We start from the raw sequence: 17,633 nt of genomic DNA, 5'->3' as shown, positions 1-17,633 counted from the left end.
GAGGTGTACTGGCCTCCCTCAGCTGATTGGGAACTCAGTTTGTTCAGAGTATAGTCCTCCAGCATGTGCCCAGGGCCATGGCCCAGACCTCCCATAGCCAGTTCAGGCTCAAATTTGCTACCTCACAATTCCATTCAGCCACTGTCAAACTGATTTGTGGTTAATGTCTTCAGAGATATCTGAGGGATTTCTTTACCACGCATATACTCTGACAAAAAATAACAGGCTCTTGCAAATTTACCTGTGCAACCTGCTGTAGGGAACCTGCTTTGGCAGGGGGGTTGGACTCGATGATCTCTGGAGGTCCCTTCCAACCCCTACAATTCTGTGATTCTGTGAAATCTTTGCAAAGAAGTAAGGTGCCCAAGTCTGACTTCACTTCTGTGTGAATATCACCAGTGTACCAATACATCATGTAGGATTTTTTCCCACACTTCTTGCATTTGGAAATGAAAAGGATCTTTAGCGTTCCTTTTTTGCAACTCCCCTCATGACTTTTATATCATGTTGTCAGTTTGGGGTGCTTTGCAGCTATTCCATTTGTCAATTGGAACAGGTTAATGATAGGAAAATGATTCAAGACCACTGTCTAATATCCTGGAGATGGTAGCTGGCTGGAATGCACAAGAAACTGAGTCACACAAGTCAGATACAGAATCATAGAATAACCCCAGTTGGAAGGGACCCACAAGGATCATTGAATCCAACTCCTGGTTCCACTCAGGACACAATCCAAAATGGAAGTCCTAAACCACAACGGAGTTTACAGGACATCACAATTTGGAGGTTACAATTTAATACATATATGGCCCACAATGCTGCAATACACAATGTTCTTTCATAGTTCCTTGAGGACCAAGTCCAAGTTTTTTCTAAAACACTAAACAGATTTTCCTTTGACCTAGTGCCTGATAGATCCAGTCAGCAATGTTAACTGAATGCCACCTAAGTAATCTCAGCACAGCAAGTTTATAAAAATGACAGTGCCAGAAATTCTCTTCAATATGAGTGACAGAGACAATGTTCTTGCAACACAGAAGAAGTGGATATGTTTCACTGCTCAGGCAAGATTGTATTTATTTCCTAATGTCTGCCAAATCATTCAAAACAAAAGAAGGCAGCTGGCAGGACTTCAAAAGGAATTCTGTGGATGAAGTAAGTCAAGCTGCACTGCTTTACCTGGCTAAGCTCTTGGAGACCAACAAAGATGAAATACGAAGCTTCTGGGTCAGCCAGGAACCTCTTTGCGATACTACAGATAGAAAATAACCTGCTCACTGTGATGTAACAAGCTATTCAAAGATGATGAAGTTGAAACTATATTGTTCTTTAATTTTGGATGCACATTCTCTGAGAGATAAATAAAAAGTGTGCTTTAGGTCTGAGAAGGAATATCTTTAGACAGAGCAAAAGAGCATGTACTCTTTATGGACTCTTGCTTGTTATAAAATCTGGTAATTGGTCTCTTGTATGTTTATTTAGACTGCAGTTATTCCTAAGTTTTGAAATGTCTAGCTTAAAAAAAAAAAAAAAAAAAAAAGCCAAGTTTCTACATAATTAAGAGCAGAACAGGTCATGTTTTTATTTTCAATGAAAAATTTGAAATTTGATTTAATTCTGAGTTGGGGGAAAAAAAAGATAACCTGGAATATTTTGAGACAAAATTTGGATAGTGACTAATGGACTAAATATGCTCTTGGTGAACTGTGATGGTGAAAATAATGATGGTTCTGGTGGTGTTTAGTCAGAATCTATAGCAAATGAAGAGGAGAAAATACATTCGGACTGAAAAAAAAAAAAAGATTAACTCAAAAGGCTTATGTAAATCTATTAATGTGGCCTATTGTTTGTTGCAATTACTCAGAACAAGCAAGAATTTATGGAAAAAGCATGAAGAGGATACTACTGCAGCTTCAGTGATGGCTTAGGACAAGGCATGGGACAATTACTGGCTGATGGAACAAGTTCAGATCCCAGAGCATAGAATCACAGTGATTGAAAAAGACCTCCAAGATCATCCAGTCCAACCTCTGACCCTAATAAGGGCCACATCAAGTAGACTGGTAAAATCCTGAAGAAAAAACTAATATATTGAGAAAATAAATAGATAAAAACAAACAAATAGGAAAAAAGTCAAAGGAAAATGTTTTGGAGCAGCAACCAATAGACAAAGTGATAGTTACTGTTGCTTTCTACACACATGCACATGTGTCTATACAGCCATGCATGCATAATGCAAGTAAATATATATGTGCACGCACTGTCATTTCAGCAGCGATGTTTTAGGCCAAATAATGAAAATTTTCCTGTTACACACTCTGGGCTTTTAGCCATCTGTAGTTGGACTAGGCTAGACTACTACTAGATGATGTTTCTGTAGAAGAATGAAAAGGTAAGGCTATAAAACCAGTTAATGTTATTTATAAATTCTGTTGTGTCATATTGGTAATCTGCAAAATTGACACAGAAAAATATTACAGTGAAGTAACAGATCATAAATCCTATTATAAATCAGTGCTAATTTGCCTTGCACCAAGCTTATTTCAAACTTGTTTTCTTTCTAAGAAAGAGTTTTGTCTTTCATTATGTTATAGTTACCCACCACAAACCCACTTGCAAAGAAACACAGCATTCCCAACAGCCTTTTTTCCAATTAAATACTCTATAATTCTTGGTAAGAAGTTAGAAATAACTAAAACTGCCTCTCAACCAATGGACTGGGGAAGCTTTCACAGACTGCCCGTCACTTAGGAATGGAATGAGTGAACCATAGATCATAACATTCTGTCTCAAACTTGTTCCCAAAACACGTGTTCTGTCATATTCAGCAGGCTGCCCACAGCCTATAAGTAAATTCTTCAGATTTAGTAACATCTAGTAACATTTTTGACTAGTTCCTTTAGAGAGGGGGGGGGGGGGGAAAAAAAGGCACGCTGAAAAATAACTGAGCAGAGCTTTTTGTTTGATAACCTTGCTCATAGACTCTTTTAGCACCACATAAATCCTTTCGTTGTATAGGATTATTTGTCAGCATGAGTGTGAGAAGATGGCCAGGCTGGTACTGAAAAATAAAGTATTAAGAGAGGCTTTGGAAGATTTATGGTAGGAAAGGCTGCGTGTCCTTCACTAGTGGGAGAGGATAAACTGTGTCAGGATGTTTAGCATCTTTCCCACTGGCAAGTCATTTTCATTCAGTCATTCCTTAGTTCGTTCTTGTTCACAGCCCTACAGTCTCTGATGGCATAATTGAAATCCTAGAAAAGCCAACTGCCAGTGACACCATCTTGGGGGTGTTTTATACTGCCTTAAATAGAGATTGAGCACAGGGACTCGGAGGTGGTTGAAATGAAAATGGAAAACTCTGTGGCACTTAGCATATTTTTTCTTTCAGGCATATTTTTTTTTTCCAGAGTTGGCCTCCTGGGACAGGTGAGAGGATTTTAAAAGCAGCATGGCTTTCTGCCAACGCCAGAGATGTGTTTCAGAGTTATGATATTACATGATATGACACAGGGAAGTATTCGGTGGAGCTCCCAGGACCGCAGTGCAGCAGGTGCAGGCGGGGATGCGGGTGGGACAGAGAGAAGACTCTGCACATCTGAGCCAAATGGGAACTGGAGACTTAGTGTTACTCATCATCAGCCTGTCAATGCCAGTGTGGAATAAGAAAAGTCAGAGGAGCTATTTTCACCCAACAGCATGAGGAGATGTCCTCTGGAGTGTTTTTGGAATGGGTTAAAATTCATGTGAAACTATTGCAATTATCTGATCAACTTCTAGAAAAACGTTCCAACAAAAAACATGCAAATCTTCAGAAGGGCAGACTAACACAGACCCAGGGCAACTCCTTGCTGCGCACACATGGCTGAACTTTTCCTACACTATAATTAGCATGTTTATGTTTATTGGAAAAAGTTGCATAAATATATCCAAAAACTTTCAGAAGATGTTTGTTCTTTAACTTCAGGAAGAAAGCAGGGTTTGGAACTATTTTGATAAAGGCAGGAAAAATTAGAAAGTCTGAGCGTGGCTTGGGTCTTTTTAAATGGATGCCTCTGTGCATTCTAAACTCTTATGAGGAATTTCCACAATGAGGTTGGTGGTATATGTTGGGCATATTCAAATCATCTCTAAATTTTCTATGTCTGTTCTCCCTAAAATTAATAGATCCACTGAAGTATGGTAACATCAGGATAATTCAGGTGGAAAAATCAAACTCCTTATTGTGTAAGAGTAGCACTGAAAGCAAAGGCAATGTCATGCATAAGTATTGTGCTAATGATTATGTGTGAGTTAAATATATGAATAAGTGTTTTTCAGAAAGGTTTAGCTTACTGAAGGACAACAGTCCCTCCAAAGACCAATAAATCTGGAAACAGCTGTATCTCAGCTTCCCTCCCAAGGTATCAGAGGAAAGCAGTGCCTGTGAGAGCTGAGAAAAGAGAATATTTCTTTGTTTTACAGCCAGTGTTTGCGGAAGTATATCAGTCCCCAGTACGGGGAACATTTTCTGTCTTATTTTTGGACAGCGTTAATTTATTTTTCTGTTATAAATGTCCAACCTTCATGAAAAAAGATAATGCTCAGTACACACAGTAACAACCCTACCAGTAAGCCTGATACAAGCAAATATTTTCATTGAGAGTGACTATTGTAACTTTGATCTCCACTGGAGACTCTAAAAACAATCTCCTCAGGTTTCAATTTTACTGGCAGTCTAGCACATCACTGCCGTAAACACTGGGACAAAGAAAAAAGTTTTTTTTACATGTCTGCATATGAAGAAGGATAAGAAGAAGGATATTAATTATAAATAATGAGTTGAAACTGCCTGCAGTGCAGCTGCGGTTCTTCTAATGAATACTGTCTTCCAATGGCTGAAACAAAATGTCAAGAGTGGTGGAGATTTGCAATTGGAAAAGCTACATAAGCTATTTATAAAAGCAAATCAACTGTAAAAACATATTTGCTAAATACTTCTGCCTTCCATAGCGCAGATGAATTGCTTAGTAAAACATCTATCCTCACCATGGTAAAACTTCCCAGAAATAATGTACGTGTGGTTTGGTTGGTGGAGGTTGGATTTCCCTCTTAGGAAGCTGGAGAATGTATTTGTATTTTCTATAAAGATAAACCCAACAGTACCAACCACAGTGAGGGTTTTGACGAGATGTACTCAGGAGTGGTAGGCCTTGTTCTTAACCAAGGATAGAACGGTGTCAGGGGAGGGTTGGGTAGAGGTTAGGGACAGGTTCTGCACTGGAGGGCTTTGGGTGTGGACCAGGCTCTCCAGGAGTCTGTTGGGCCACACACCTGAGCTGCTGGAGTTCAAGGACCATTTGGACAGTGTTCTCAGATATAGGGTGGTGATGTTTATGTGGAGCCAGGAGCTGAACTCAGTGATTTTTATAGGTCCCTTTTAACTGAGGATATTCCATGGTTCTGTGATTCATAGAACCATAGAATGACCTGAGTTGAAAAGGACATCAAAGATCATGTAGTTTCAACCCCCCCTGCTATGTGCAGGGTCACCAACCACCAGACCAGGCTGCCCAGAGCCACATCCAGCCTGGCCTTGAATGCCTCCAGGGATGGGGCATCCACAGCCTCCTTGGGCAACCTGTTCCAGTGCATCACCACCCTCAGTGTGAAAAATTTCCTCCCAATATCTAACCTAAGCCTCCCCTGTCTCAGTTTAAAACCATTCCCCCTTGTCCTATCACTACCTATCTTCACAAACAGCCATTGCTCCTCCTGTTCGTACGCACCCTTCAAGTATTGGAAGACCACAATGAGGTCTCTCCAGAGCCTTCTATTCTAAATTTCTAAAATTTCTATTCTATTCTAAACTCTGAAGTTACCCAATTTGACGAAAGCTACCCTAGTTCTGCAAAAACTGTCAGCTTCACCATGGTGCCTCAGAAATAAGAGTACTGCCGCAGTACGGCGTCAGACCGATGGGGCACGGTGCTACTGCTGGGTGGAAGCCGAGGTAGAGCGCAGCTCCGGAGGGCAGAGCTTCTCCACCTGCCGCCCTGTGAGATGCCGCGGGGCGCCGAGGGGGTGCCCCTCCTCCGCTCTTCCTACTGGGCACCGCGGCGAGGGAGCAGAACTTTCCCAGGCCAGAACGCGGACGGCCGGATCCGCGCCTCCGTCCACATGTGCCACGGCACCTCAGCGCCCTGTCCGGGTCGCACCCTGCCAGGATCGCAGCCGCCCCGCGTCCGACCCGGCCCTGCCGACAGGTGAGTGCCCGCGCCGCCCCTCGGCCCCGCACGGCTCTGTGTGCCGTGAGTCTGAGTAGCGGTCACCCTCCCCCCTTCCTCCCCCCGCGGGGACAACCCGCGCCGTGGAAGCTGCGCTGGGCCTCGTGCAGCTTTTTCTGTTTCTTAAAGAAATTCCCACGCAAAACACGCCAGCAAACAAAGCACTAAAAAAAGCAAGGATGTTGGCTTGTAGCTATTAATGGCCCAAACGAAAACGCACTTAAAATAACATGATGGGGACAAGCGAGGGGCTGGGAAGAGAGCGGGAGCACTGACAGAGCTGTGAGGAATTGGAGGAATTCCTTTTCATTGTGGAGGAAATTAAATGTTTCTGCCTATTAATTTAATTTTATTTTTTTCAGTTGTTTATTTGTTCCTTTCCCAGCAAGTCACCAGCAGATATTTTATGAAGTTAGCAGAGTCTCAACACCGTCTGCTGGAAAATATTTTTGTTTTAGAGCGGATAAAACACTGGGAGTGCGGTAAACATTTTAATCTTAGAAAGGCAACAGATACAGTAAATCATGTGGTGTGTGCATGTTGGAGCAGGAATCTCCCAACACTGAGTTCACCTTGGAACGGTTCCCCAGAGCATCTTCAGCTTTGTAAGGTGCCTCCTATGGTTCATTGTGGCTTTAATCTCTCGTGGGTTGCATGCTGACTGATCGGTAAATCTGTCCAGATTTTAGGGACCTAGCCTATGCCAAACTCTGATGAGTAGAAGGGAAGTGCCTTGGTTTCTGAGTGGTTAGTGGAAAGCAATAGATGCATGGCTCCTTCTTTCCTTCCAGCTCTGTTCTGTATATTTGCTTTCTCTGATGGTTATACAGGGACCCTGTGCCCTAAGGCAGGAGCAGTGCAGTATCCTTGATCAGGTGAGGTCTATCCCAGCTGTTGAGACTCAACCTCCTGCAACCTGCTGTGTGGGCAGCAGTCGCAGCTGGTGCACCATGGATCTCCCATCTGACTGTAGTCAGCTTGAAGGATACTGGCCACCTGGGGGACCCAGGGCTGCCTCATTTCTACATGGTAAACGGAACTAAAAGAAGTTGGAAAAAAAAAAAATCAATTCCTGTCAGTCTATGTTACTTTTTTTCCCCTCTTCTCTGAGTTCATAAACCTCATTGTTGCAGCTATTATGGCAACATTAGCTGGCTGTTGGTGGGATGGGAAGTGGCCCGCAGTCTGTATGGGAGGGATGTGGTCTCCTTTAAGATGTGGTTCACAAAATGGAAAAGTTTGTGTAAAGGGAGTTGTCTCTGTTCTGCTTTTTTGAACAGGTGCCCACATTACAAGCACCACCACAATTGGCAGCAATAGCACAGAAGTTAACAAATTGACTGAGCCCAGCTATTCTTTCCAAATATCTTTTTCCCCTGCAGTGTAACAGTTCTGCTTGGTGAGATCAGCTCAGTAAGATGATGGGCAGCCTGCACTGCCATCTCTTCTGTGTGTAAAAGAATTGTACCTTCATTTTCTATGTTAGAAATCCTTATCTTGGCCGAAATATTTCTTTCTTTCTTTCTTTCTTCCTTTATCTTTTCGCAGTGTGGCTCATAATAATTAATACATGCTTATAGAAAGGCATCTCATCTCTGATTTTAAAATGGCCTTTCTAAGTTTGCCTGTAAACTGAGGAGACAGGGAAAGGTGGGAACAGTGCTGTGACAAAGGCAATTCACCGCAGCCAAATCTGAGGAAGGCAGAGAATGGCAGGAATAAAAATTTCAGTCTGAGCTTGTTAATGAACTAAGCTATAAGCAAATGTTATAAGAAAGCTATACGCTTAGGAAATGAAATTACTATGAAAGAATACAAGAAGAGTAATCTTACTTTCCACAGCCCTAAGAAATGGGCCTTTTTTCAGTGATATTCACCCACACTGAAACTGGAAGTTTTATCCCAGCTTGATTTTAGAGTGCTTTTTTTCTGCATTACTTCTAAGCTAGAACTCTTGTTTTCATTAGTTTGAGCATGATGTTTGTACAATTTGTTTTTAATTTGGCTGCTATCTAAATGCACATAAACATACTGCTATTCAGTAGATCCTTGAGCTATTGACAGAACAGAAGAAATCTTGCCTGACTTTTCTGGATAGCTGACCACAAATACGGAAGTATTTTCCGCTCATTCTGAGCGCGTCTTCTGCCAGTGGGACATCTTTATAGGGTAATAGCTAGTGCTCATGCCGCAAGTATCTGATGTAGTGCTTCTTTTCTCCTTGCATGCCAGAGACAGACATGTCAGAACAGTGAAGGCTGTTCATCTTCATGTTTTCCTTTCTCCAGATAAATTCTGCTTCATTTGTTCTACATCTACCTCTGTTGCTATATGTGTTGCTGAGACACGTGGCATTCAGTTATGCTTGTGGGCTGCTGATCTCCTTTACAGTTTTTTTCAGCAGTCAATGGTGGCACACTTGACACTGAAGCCAGAAGGAGTCAGGCATGGGGACTAGAAAAGTGCTGGCTCAAAACCATTGGTGTTTTCCCTCAAGAGGAATCAACTGTCAAGAATTTGCCAGGTGCTGGTTCTGCCTTCCATTGTAGGCATAGGTTTTCCTGCTGTTAAGGTGATTTCCAGATTTGTGTCAGACTTTCACGTTCAGAAATATTACTAACAATGATAAATGTTTCTCCAGTTATCCTAAAGGCCAGGAGCTAATGCCATTCTCTTGATGGAGATGTATTTCACTTCAGCTTGAATTATTGCTGCTCATTCTACCACAGTTGTGGAAGGCAAGGCTAATACAAACAAGCTTAGAGTAAAACACCTATGGCAGTACTTGGAAGGCTTTCTTTTCTGCTGCTCCTTCAAGCAACTTCTACTTCTTGTATCTCACTAACCTTACTGAATTTTAGTTTGCACTCTCCTGGGCAATTCAAATACAATTTGTATCTTAAAAAAAAAAAAAAAAAAAGGTTATTTTATCTTTTATTTTCTTACTGTAGATAACACATATGTTTCATAAATGTTAGCATGCATATAGGACTCTGTGATAAATAGATATTAGACACAAGTACAGAAGTCACACAACACCGGAAAGAACTGCCAGACTTGGCTCTCAGCAGAGGAAGGAACCAGCTGATACTGAAAACAACTGCTGAAGTCAGAATCTATATACATTTCAGGCATGAGGAGAATTCACAGTCATGTGAAAGCAGTTGATGATGTGATATTTTGGAGAAAAGGGCATGAAGGACAAATTAAGGACAGAACAATTACTGAAACAAGACTTTCAAGATTATTTTTTTAATAGAAGGATGTCAGCTAAACTTAGATCAAAAGAAATCCCAAAATATCTTTGACCAAGTCGGAAGAAATTGGATGAGCTATACTTCCAAAATAAAGGTCTTGAGTCAAATAGATGCCAAACAGAGAAATGAGAAAACATAAAATTACATGGCTGCAGCAAAGGTGCCAACAAATCTAGAGGTCATAATTTAGCTGTCTGGTTTCCAAGAATACACATTTAAGTAGCACGTGGTTTCTTGTTTCAAGACAGGCATCAAAGTAGCCATTCGCGGTAGTAGCTGGCGTGCAGTCTGAGGATGTCAATGAATGCAGCAGTCTTTCATGAGATATATATATTACCTAAATATGGGATGTTGATTAGTACACTTAGGAAAAATGCATTTATCACCTCATCCACTGCCATTGTAAAGCATTAAAGAGTCCTAAATCCTTAACACTCTGGTAAGTGTTATAATTGAGAAGAAAATGGATAGCGTATCGTGTTGTTTAAAATGTGCTGCTTCCTCTTAGCTGTTTCTATCACTGACATGCCTGGTACATTTGCTGATGTACTGGAACATCTAGAGTATTTATAAAAGCTTTAAATAACAAAACATGGTTTAACTGCTCTATAGTCTGGTTTTCCCATCCTCACATAGAAGTACCATGGAAGAGCCATGATTTCTGGTACTAGACAACCTAACTGTGTGCAAGTCCTCCTTTCTGGAGTTATGGCTAGCAAATGGCTGCAGTGAATCATTAAAATGGGATTTTTGGTTTTGATCTAGGCAATTTTATCAAAATAAATAAATATTTTTGAAATACAACCATGGTGATATTTATACAGAGTTAAGGTAGGCCTGATTTAGTCAGGCCCCTTCAGTCTGAACACAGTTTGGCCTATCTCCTTGCAGACCCCAGGTTTTTTGCATTTCTGGTCATTCCCAGCTTCCACGGCACATCAGCACCAAGATGGCAAATGTGAATATCTGTGTTCACTATATCTCTTCTTCTGCAGCAAAGACAGGCTGTGATGTTACTACTGTTGGCTTGCTGGAGGTTGTGCTCTCCCCTGTTCTAGATGAGATGTGTCTGAGAGAGTTGTTGAGCTCATATGAGCCAGAAAGACATGGGTAGGCAGCAATAACTCGCTGTTAAAACAGGCTTGAGCAAAGCTGGCTCGTTTTAAGCATCAATCCTAGCAATAGCTCAGCCAGAAAATCAAGAGTGGGAGGGTGTGCATAACCTCTAGGAAGAGAGTGGTGACAAGTAGCTGGCTGAGGAATGAATATGGAAACCACTTCTGGTGGCACAACAGCAGCCAGAGAAGGAAATATGACTATATTCACAGCTGATACTACTGGAGACTTGCTACTGGCTTTACCTGGATGGAAATTCTCTAGATCCCTCACTTGAAAACTGCCTAGAATGATAACAGTGGAGCAGAGTGTGGAATTTCTTGTGTTCATAGAGTATCTCATACTTCATGCCAGGGGGGAAAAATATAGGAGGGAAATAAGGCAAGAAACTTTCTTATCATATGGAATAAAGGAAGGGCAAATGTAGACATAATATCAAGAAATTGTCTTTTACATTAGCCTTGAAGTAATCTCCTAAGGGAGCTCAAGACATTCCCATCTCTTGGGATATTTAAAACTAGGTTGCACAAAATACTGGGAAGTGTACAATGGGGGACAATCTAGAATCAGCAGGGAGAGGATCTGAATAGTCTTATTAAGCCTTTAACATAGATTCTGTGATTTCATTTCCAAGAACTCATGTTGCTCTGCTCTCTCTCTTCCCTGCAGCTGCCATAATGGGAGATTATGAAATCACTGTAAATGTGAGCAATTTACTGTTCTAATAGAATTTGATAATATAATGGTGGTACGTTATTCTTACTCTTAGTTTTGACCAAGATTCCTCTATAGTGGATTTAAGTTGACTTTTTTCTGCTTTAGTAGAACTTTCACTCTATTAAAAATTTGAAGTACAATGACATAGTAGACCACGTTTATATTTCTAAATACAAACGCTGTCTGGGTTTCAGATGGCGATTTTGTTTTTAGTTTAACCAGTCTTTTTTTTTGTTTGTTTTTAATTTTCCCTGTGTTAAGAATTCCTGGATTGCTTGCCCACAATGTACAGCTTTTAGGTCTGAGTTTAATCACACATTAGTATTATCCTATATCTTTCTAGATCTGCAGCCTTTTGAGAGAGGAGTATAGCCAAGGGGTTCACCTCAGTAAGATCAATAGGTAAAATATGTACTTCTTGGCATAGAGTTGAGTCAGAATTTATATCTCTGTTCTGTAAATATTACGTCACTGCTGAAGTGCTGAGGTCAACAGCGTACTGTTTATAATTACTGTCCAAGAAGAATTTCTTCTTTCACAAATACTGGTGTTTTACTCTGATTTCTGATAATTTTTCCCATTTTCCTGCTGTTTTGAGTTGATAGTGTGCCCTTAGGTCCAGACAACTGCTTGAGTTATGTTCGCATTGGAACAGAGAGTACTCTGTTTAGTTTCTTTGGCAAAAAAGACAGCGTGCTGTGGTTTAGGAAAGTCCTACCAGTGGAGATAGCTCAGTGAAACAGTGCTTCATGGTGTAAGCAAAAGTGACTTGTAAGTAAAAATGAGTTGTGATTGGCATAACCCTTGAAATGCTTTCAATTTAGGCTCTGATGGAATTTGTATGAAGAATAACATTCTATACGCACCTCTGAAAAGCCAAAGTCACACTGCAAAAGAATGAGGTTTCAATAACATGTTTTATTCTGTGGTTTCTTTGTGTAATTTTGCATGATAAATATTGTGCCTCTGGATGTGTTGTTAGTCAGTTTCGGTCTTTTGACTATCTAATGAATTCTTTCAGTAACACATGACATTTTACTTAAGTGTAAAACAATCTTCAGATATTTGGGAATTCATTGCTGGAATAAGAATCCTATAGAGAAAAATGTTGAAGTCTGTAAAATGATGATTTATAAACGGCTTCTTAACAGAGAGGTTTGTACTGTTCTGTGAAGTTACTGCTGCTAACATGAGTGATAGATGAAGCAGGGAGGAATGAATGTAGTGATAGCAAAGTTAAGTAGGCTCCATTTTCTTTTTCACACCCAAGTGGTGCTTACAGAGGTGGATTCTATTTTGTACCACTGTTTTCAATGGCACTGAGCACATTTTCAGCTGCAAAACCTTGAAATGGTACAAACATAAATCTAGGAAAAGCCCTCAACATAATGTCATGGTCCAGATTGAATTTTCAGTATGTAATATTGTTAGAAAGCCAGCTCTTATGCTTGGTAATTGATTTTTTTCAGCATCTTGGGGATTAATTTTAACTGGGAAAGTTTATGGTAGCATTTTTGTAAATGAAGTAAACAACATATTGCACAGTACGAGCTAGAGTGTGACATACCTATCCATCTTAAGAAGATTCTTCTCAAACACCTTCAACTTTAACCTAACTTTTTTCATGACAAAGTATTGTTCAAAGGTTGTGAGAAACTTATTTTATGCTACTTGCAGATATTTTGTTATTATTGATCTAACATACAAATAAAGGTCAGTGAATTTAGATCAAGGATAGATTTAGCCTTTAAACTGCATCTATAAGATTACCTTTCTCCCTCCTCTCCCCCCCACCCTTGGCTCGTAAAATCCAGTATAATAGTATAACTTGATTTATTGGCATGCACAGTTGCCTTTGTTTTTAACTTTCTACATCCTATTCTCTTGATGAAGAGGGAACACATGGCTTATGGTTATTCTAGTAAATGTAAAAGCACCAGAGAATGCTGTCTGGCACTGAGGAGGCTGGCATGAGGCATCCCACATCTACCCAGATGCATTATTTTCAAAACAGTGACCACCTGCAAACTGCCTTTCTCTGAGCTGTGCCAGTTCCCAGACTCTGCCCAGTGACTGTTGTGAGAATTTGAATTGGGCCAGGCTGAAAGCACTGATTTTAGAATTTAGCAGTGTATACTTGTGTGTGCCACCATATGCCATTTTTTCTGTTTTCAAAATGAATTATGAGCTTGCACTGTGGCTGTAGGATTTGCTTTGATGCATTGGATGGGAGATGGCAGATACATCTAAAACTCTTTCTCTTGTTTTTTGTTCCCTTGGAATTCCAAAAACATTCCTTTAGATCAAATTCAAGCCAAAGCACACAGGTGTGCTTTGGCAACATGCTCATTATGTACAAATAATTACAAGAATGCATAAAGTCATAACCTCTTCCCTACTCTGTTGAGGTAAGTGACAAAACTGCAAACAAGTCAACAGGATAGTGGAGTTTTTTTAATGCAAGTAGGTTGTTATGTTTCAGCTTAGACTATTAGAAATGTAGGCACACCATTTTCTTAATTTTAATAAATGGAAGTTTTCTTTCCCCTGCTAAACTAACTGCTGTAGAGCAATCAATGCTCAGCAGCAGTTGGAGTTATCAAAAATTCTCTCTGAATACAATTAATTTAATAATATTGACACATTAGAAAATATGTCTCAGTGGTATTTGTTTTCCCTAAGAACCACTATCACCCTATCATCATGGCATTGATTTAAGGACTACATTTTTGTGGTAGCGTGGATACCCTTCCACCAGAACTGACCTTTCTGTCCATGGTCCTTTTTCACATCTTTGGCACACAGCTCTGGAAACAGCCCCCACTAATGTCACTGTCAGTGCTGTGGTAATTTAGCTAGGGTAACGGATGCTTCTCTTGTACAAGTCAGGATCAGGCCTTTAGAAAACACGTCTTTGTGTTTAAATTGTGGTGCCGTGAACTTTAATGGGTTTCCAAAGAGTTCTCTGATTCCTTTTTTAAATGAAATGTTGGGTAGCATTTAGCTATTTGATATTGCTATTGTAGATATGATCATAAAGTATTTCTTGCTTAAAATTCTACAGTAAATGCCAGATATTTCCCTGAATTTAACATAGTGAGACAAAAGCAGACACACCTTGCATTTCTTCTAGAGAAGAGCACTATTGTTGGTATTGCTTTATGAATCCTTGGAAATTGCCATAAGTTCAGGTGGCTTGAGGGTATGAAGAAGAACCTGCCCAGACACACATTCACTTCAGTTGGATGATTTTGCTTACAAAGCTGGGATCCCAAAACATCCATCTGGAAAGTACACTGAAAGATTGAGGAAGCATAAACAGTGTTCCTGTTGATTGTGAGAGAAACTGTCTAAGGAAACTTGGTAGGACTCCAACTCATGCTTTAACCCCTTTTGTTTAAAATGCTGGATGGTTAACTAGGAAGGAAAAGAATCAGCTGGGATAACCTAAGAAATTACTTAGATATTTAATCTGGGTTACCCAGTCACACTGCAAACAACAAACTCAGCTGAGGAGACAAGATGCTAATAAAATTGGGTAGAATAGCAAAATGAAGAAATTGGCTTTTAATCATTAAGAGTGTGATTTAAAATTATGAAGCACGTGGAGAGTAACTAGATAGACCATATTTGCACCTAAAAGATCTTCTAATGGTGTGTGTCAGGGAGGTGATAAAAAAAAAATAATGACCCTCCACTGCAGGGAATCTTCTTGAAGAAGTTGCCTGTGGTGCCCAAGTACAGCTGCTTTGGATATCATGTGTTTCCTGTCCATACTACATAGCCTTGCATATATGGGGATTTTGGTGCAACAGGATGGTTAATGTTTGTCTTGATAGGACTAAGGAAAGAACAGACTTAGTTGTATGGGGACTGCTGAATCACAGCCTGAATCTCTGATCACCTGAGGTGAGCAATGAGTCAGCCCTGGGAGCACAGGTGAAGGCAATTCACCTATGCTGCCGGAAGGGGTGGAGCTTGGCTCCATCTCTCCTAGACCTATTTAAGAGCTGACTACCGGAGTTTTCCAGCGAGCCCAGGACAAGGATAAGTCCACTATCTTATAGTGTAGATAAAAAAAAATATCTGCACTATTTTTTGGTGTAATAACCTGCTTAGCCAAGCTTTCTTGTATATTTCTTAATTATAACACCTGTATATCCATTGATTATACACCAGTGTAAGGGATTTGAGGGTACACGGGGCTGTGTCTGTCCTTGACTGCCCTCTGGTTTAAAACATAAAGGATATAGTGTCATGGCCGCTCTCCAAGACACGTCTGGGAGTAGGAATCAACCCACTACATCTTTGCTGTGTATTCCTATAGGTGATAATTCTTCAGCCTAGGCTGCAATTTTAATTTTTAGATCATTATGTTCTGCCACACTTGCACAACAGTTCTCTGTAGGATGGACTGACAAACTTTCAACTGACTTTCAGAACCTGACCAGGTTCTGAGCAACCTGATCCAGCTGTGGATTACCCTGTTCATTGTAGGGAGCTGGACTGGATGACCTTTAAAGGTCCCTTCCAACTCCAAGGATTCTATGATTCTCTGATATAAATCTGTAAAAAATGTAGCTTTCAGGTAGAGTTTTTTAACACTGAAGTTGTGAAAAGATGCAAAGTCTATTGCTGTGTTTTAGCTGCACTGACTGTGGAATATGCAGCTGAAGTGCTAAAAATATATTTTCCCTCCCCATAAAAAGGCATAATCTGAATAATCTAGCAGCGTGATAATGGAAAAGGTGTCACTTTCATATATTCTAATCTCAGAGTAAAAGTCAGAATCAAGCAAGCTGATTATCAGTTTTATTTTAAAAAAATTCTGTGCATACAAAATAGTTAAGGATGCAATATTAGGGTTTTTATATAGTCTGATTGCCATCCATTTACTGAAAAAACTTCCAATACAGGATATGAAAATACTTGTTTCAGTGAAATCAGTGGGAAAATTTCAGGACTGAGCTGGGGCTTAGATACTTTTTTTGCTTTGAATGTTTTTTCCTATTGCATTACTGTATTAAGTGAAAGAAGTCTCCTAATGTTTTCCAGTTGAGTGTATATTTATTTATATACGTGTGCATGTGTCTGTGCAGAAACAGACTCTGAAAGAGTTATGTTTGCTTTTTCAGAGAGCGCCATTAAAGTGTCAGTGTTTGACAGTGTATACCATGGAGTTATCTCAGTCATGTCTGATTTCAGCAACTGGAGGCAGCTGTAGCATTTAAATAGCACTACCTGAGTAATTCCTGGTAAACAAATGCCTGATTTACAATTTAGCTTAGATGCCATCCTATACTGCATAGTTATCAAATAACAATTTATTTGTGCCACTGAGTGAAAAAGCTTTACATGTAGTAGTTTCATGTACATGTGGTTTCTGGTGTCAAGACACGGATTTGCCTTCATTCCTATTGATCCTGATGAAAACATCACCCATGGCTTCAGAGGAGTAAGGTTCAGCAGAGCTGCCCACCTTGGTCACATCCACATGATTTGCTTGTTTCTACATATTGCAAAAGGAAAAAAAATGCCTTGACCTACGCATAACTTTCTTGCACTTAATTTGCCAGCTGGTGAATATCACATGTTTAATTCAGGCACTGTAAATAACAGTCTCTTTAATAGTTAACATTTTCACCAACAACTCAGTCACTGAGATTAGACAGCTGATCGCTGCTGCTGTAGAGCTAAGTCCTTAAATATTATCAAACTAATACCCTTGTATGGTCACACTGGCTACAGATTAGTGAAAGCCATAATCCTATTTAATTTAACACAGTCCTAGGGATTTTGCTCTATAAAGAATTTGGTCACATGCAAGCAGCATAATATTTTGCATAGTTCTTAAATATATGGCCTCTCTCTAGGAGAATGGCTGTCTGCCAGTTTTAATGGGACTTATTAAATCCCATTGTACTCCACACCATGATCCAGACACAGGTATCTCCTGGAAAAAGCTCTGTGGTTGGTAAGAATTTGCTGTGGCTCTGAGCTGTGCTGCAGCTGATTCTCTCAAGTCCTCTGCTTTGCCCTCCTCCAAGAGGTTATCCCTCAGCGAGGTTAAGATGATGAGGGACTACAATTAATTTTACCCACAGCTCAACGCAGCCAAGTCTCTGTCGTCTAAGAACTCAGACTTATAAAAACTGAGTGTGCTTGAGCTGTCATGGATTCTGGGCTCTGTGGTTAAGCAACTCACATCTGAGTCATAGAAAAGGCCTGATTTTTATATGCTGAGAACAGTTAAGCCCATTTGCCTTTGACACTATGT

The 17,633-nt window shown here is 40.2% G+C and overlaps 1 protein-coding gene across 1 annotated transcript in view; it reads left to right on the top strand.

The window, feature by feature from the left end:
- Positions 1 to 6,105: 6,105 nt before the first annotated feature.
- The window catches only part of SULF1 (sulfatase 1), a 190,727-nt gene continuing 179,199 nt past the window's right edge, over positions 6,106 to 17,633 (top strand). The window contains exon 1 of the mRNA XM_048938917.1: positions 6,106 to 6,245. The gene's annotated coding sequence lies outside the window, so the exon portion shown is untranslated. The remainder of the gene's footprint in view (positions 6,246 to 17,633) is intronic.

Source organism: Lagopus muta, chromosome 3 (assembly GCF_023343835.1).
Source record: "Lagopus muta isolate bLagMut1 chromosome 3, bLagMut1 primary, whole genome shotgun sequence".
NCBI lineage: Eukaryota > Metazoa > Chordata > Aves > Galliformes > Phasianidae > Lagopus > Lagopus muta.
This window is presented reverse-complemented; position numbering and strand designations above follow the sequence as displayed.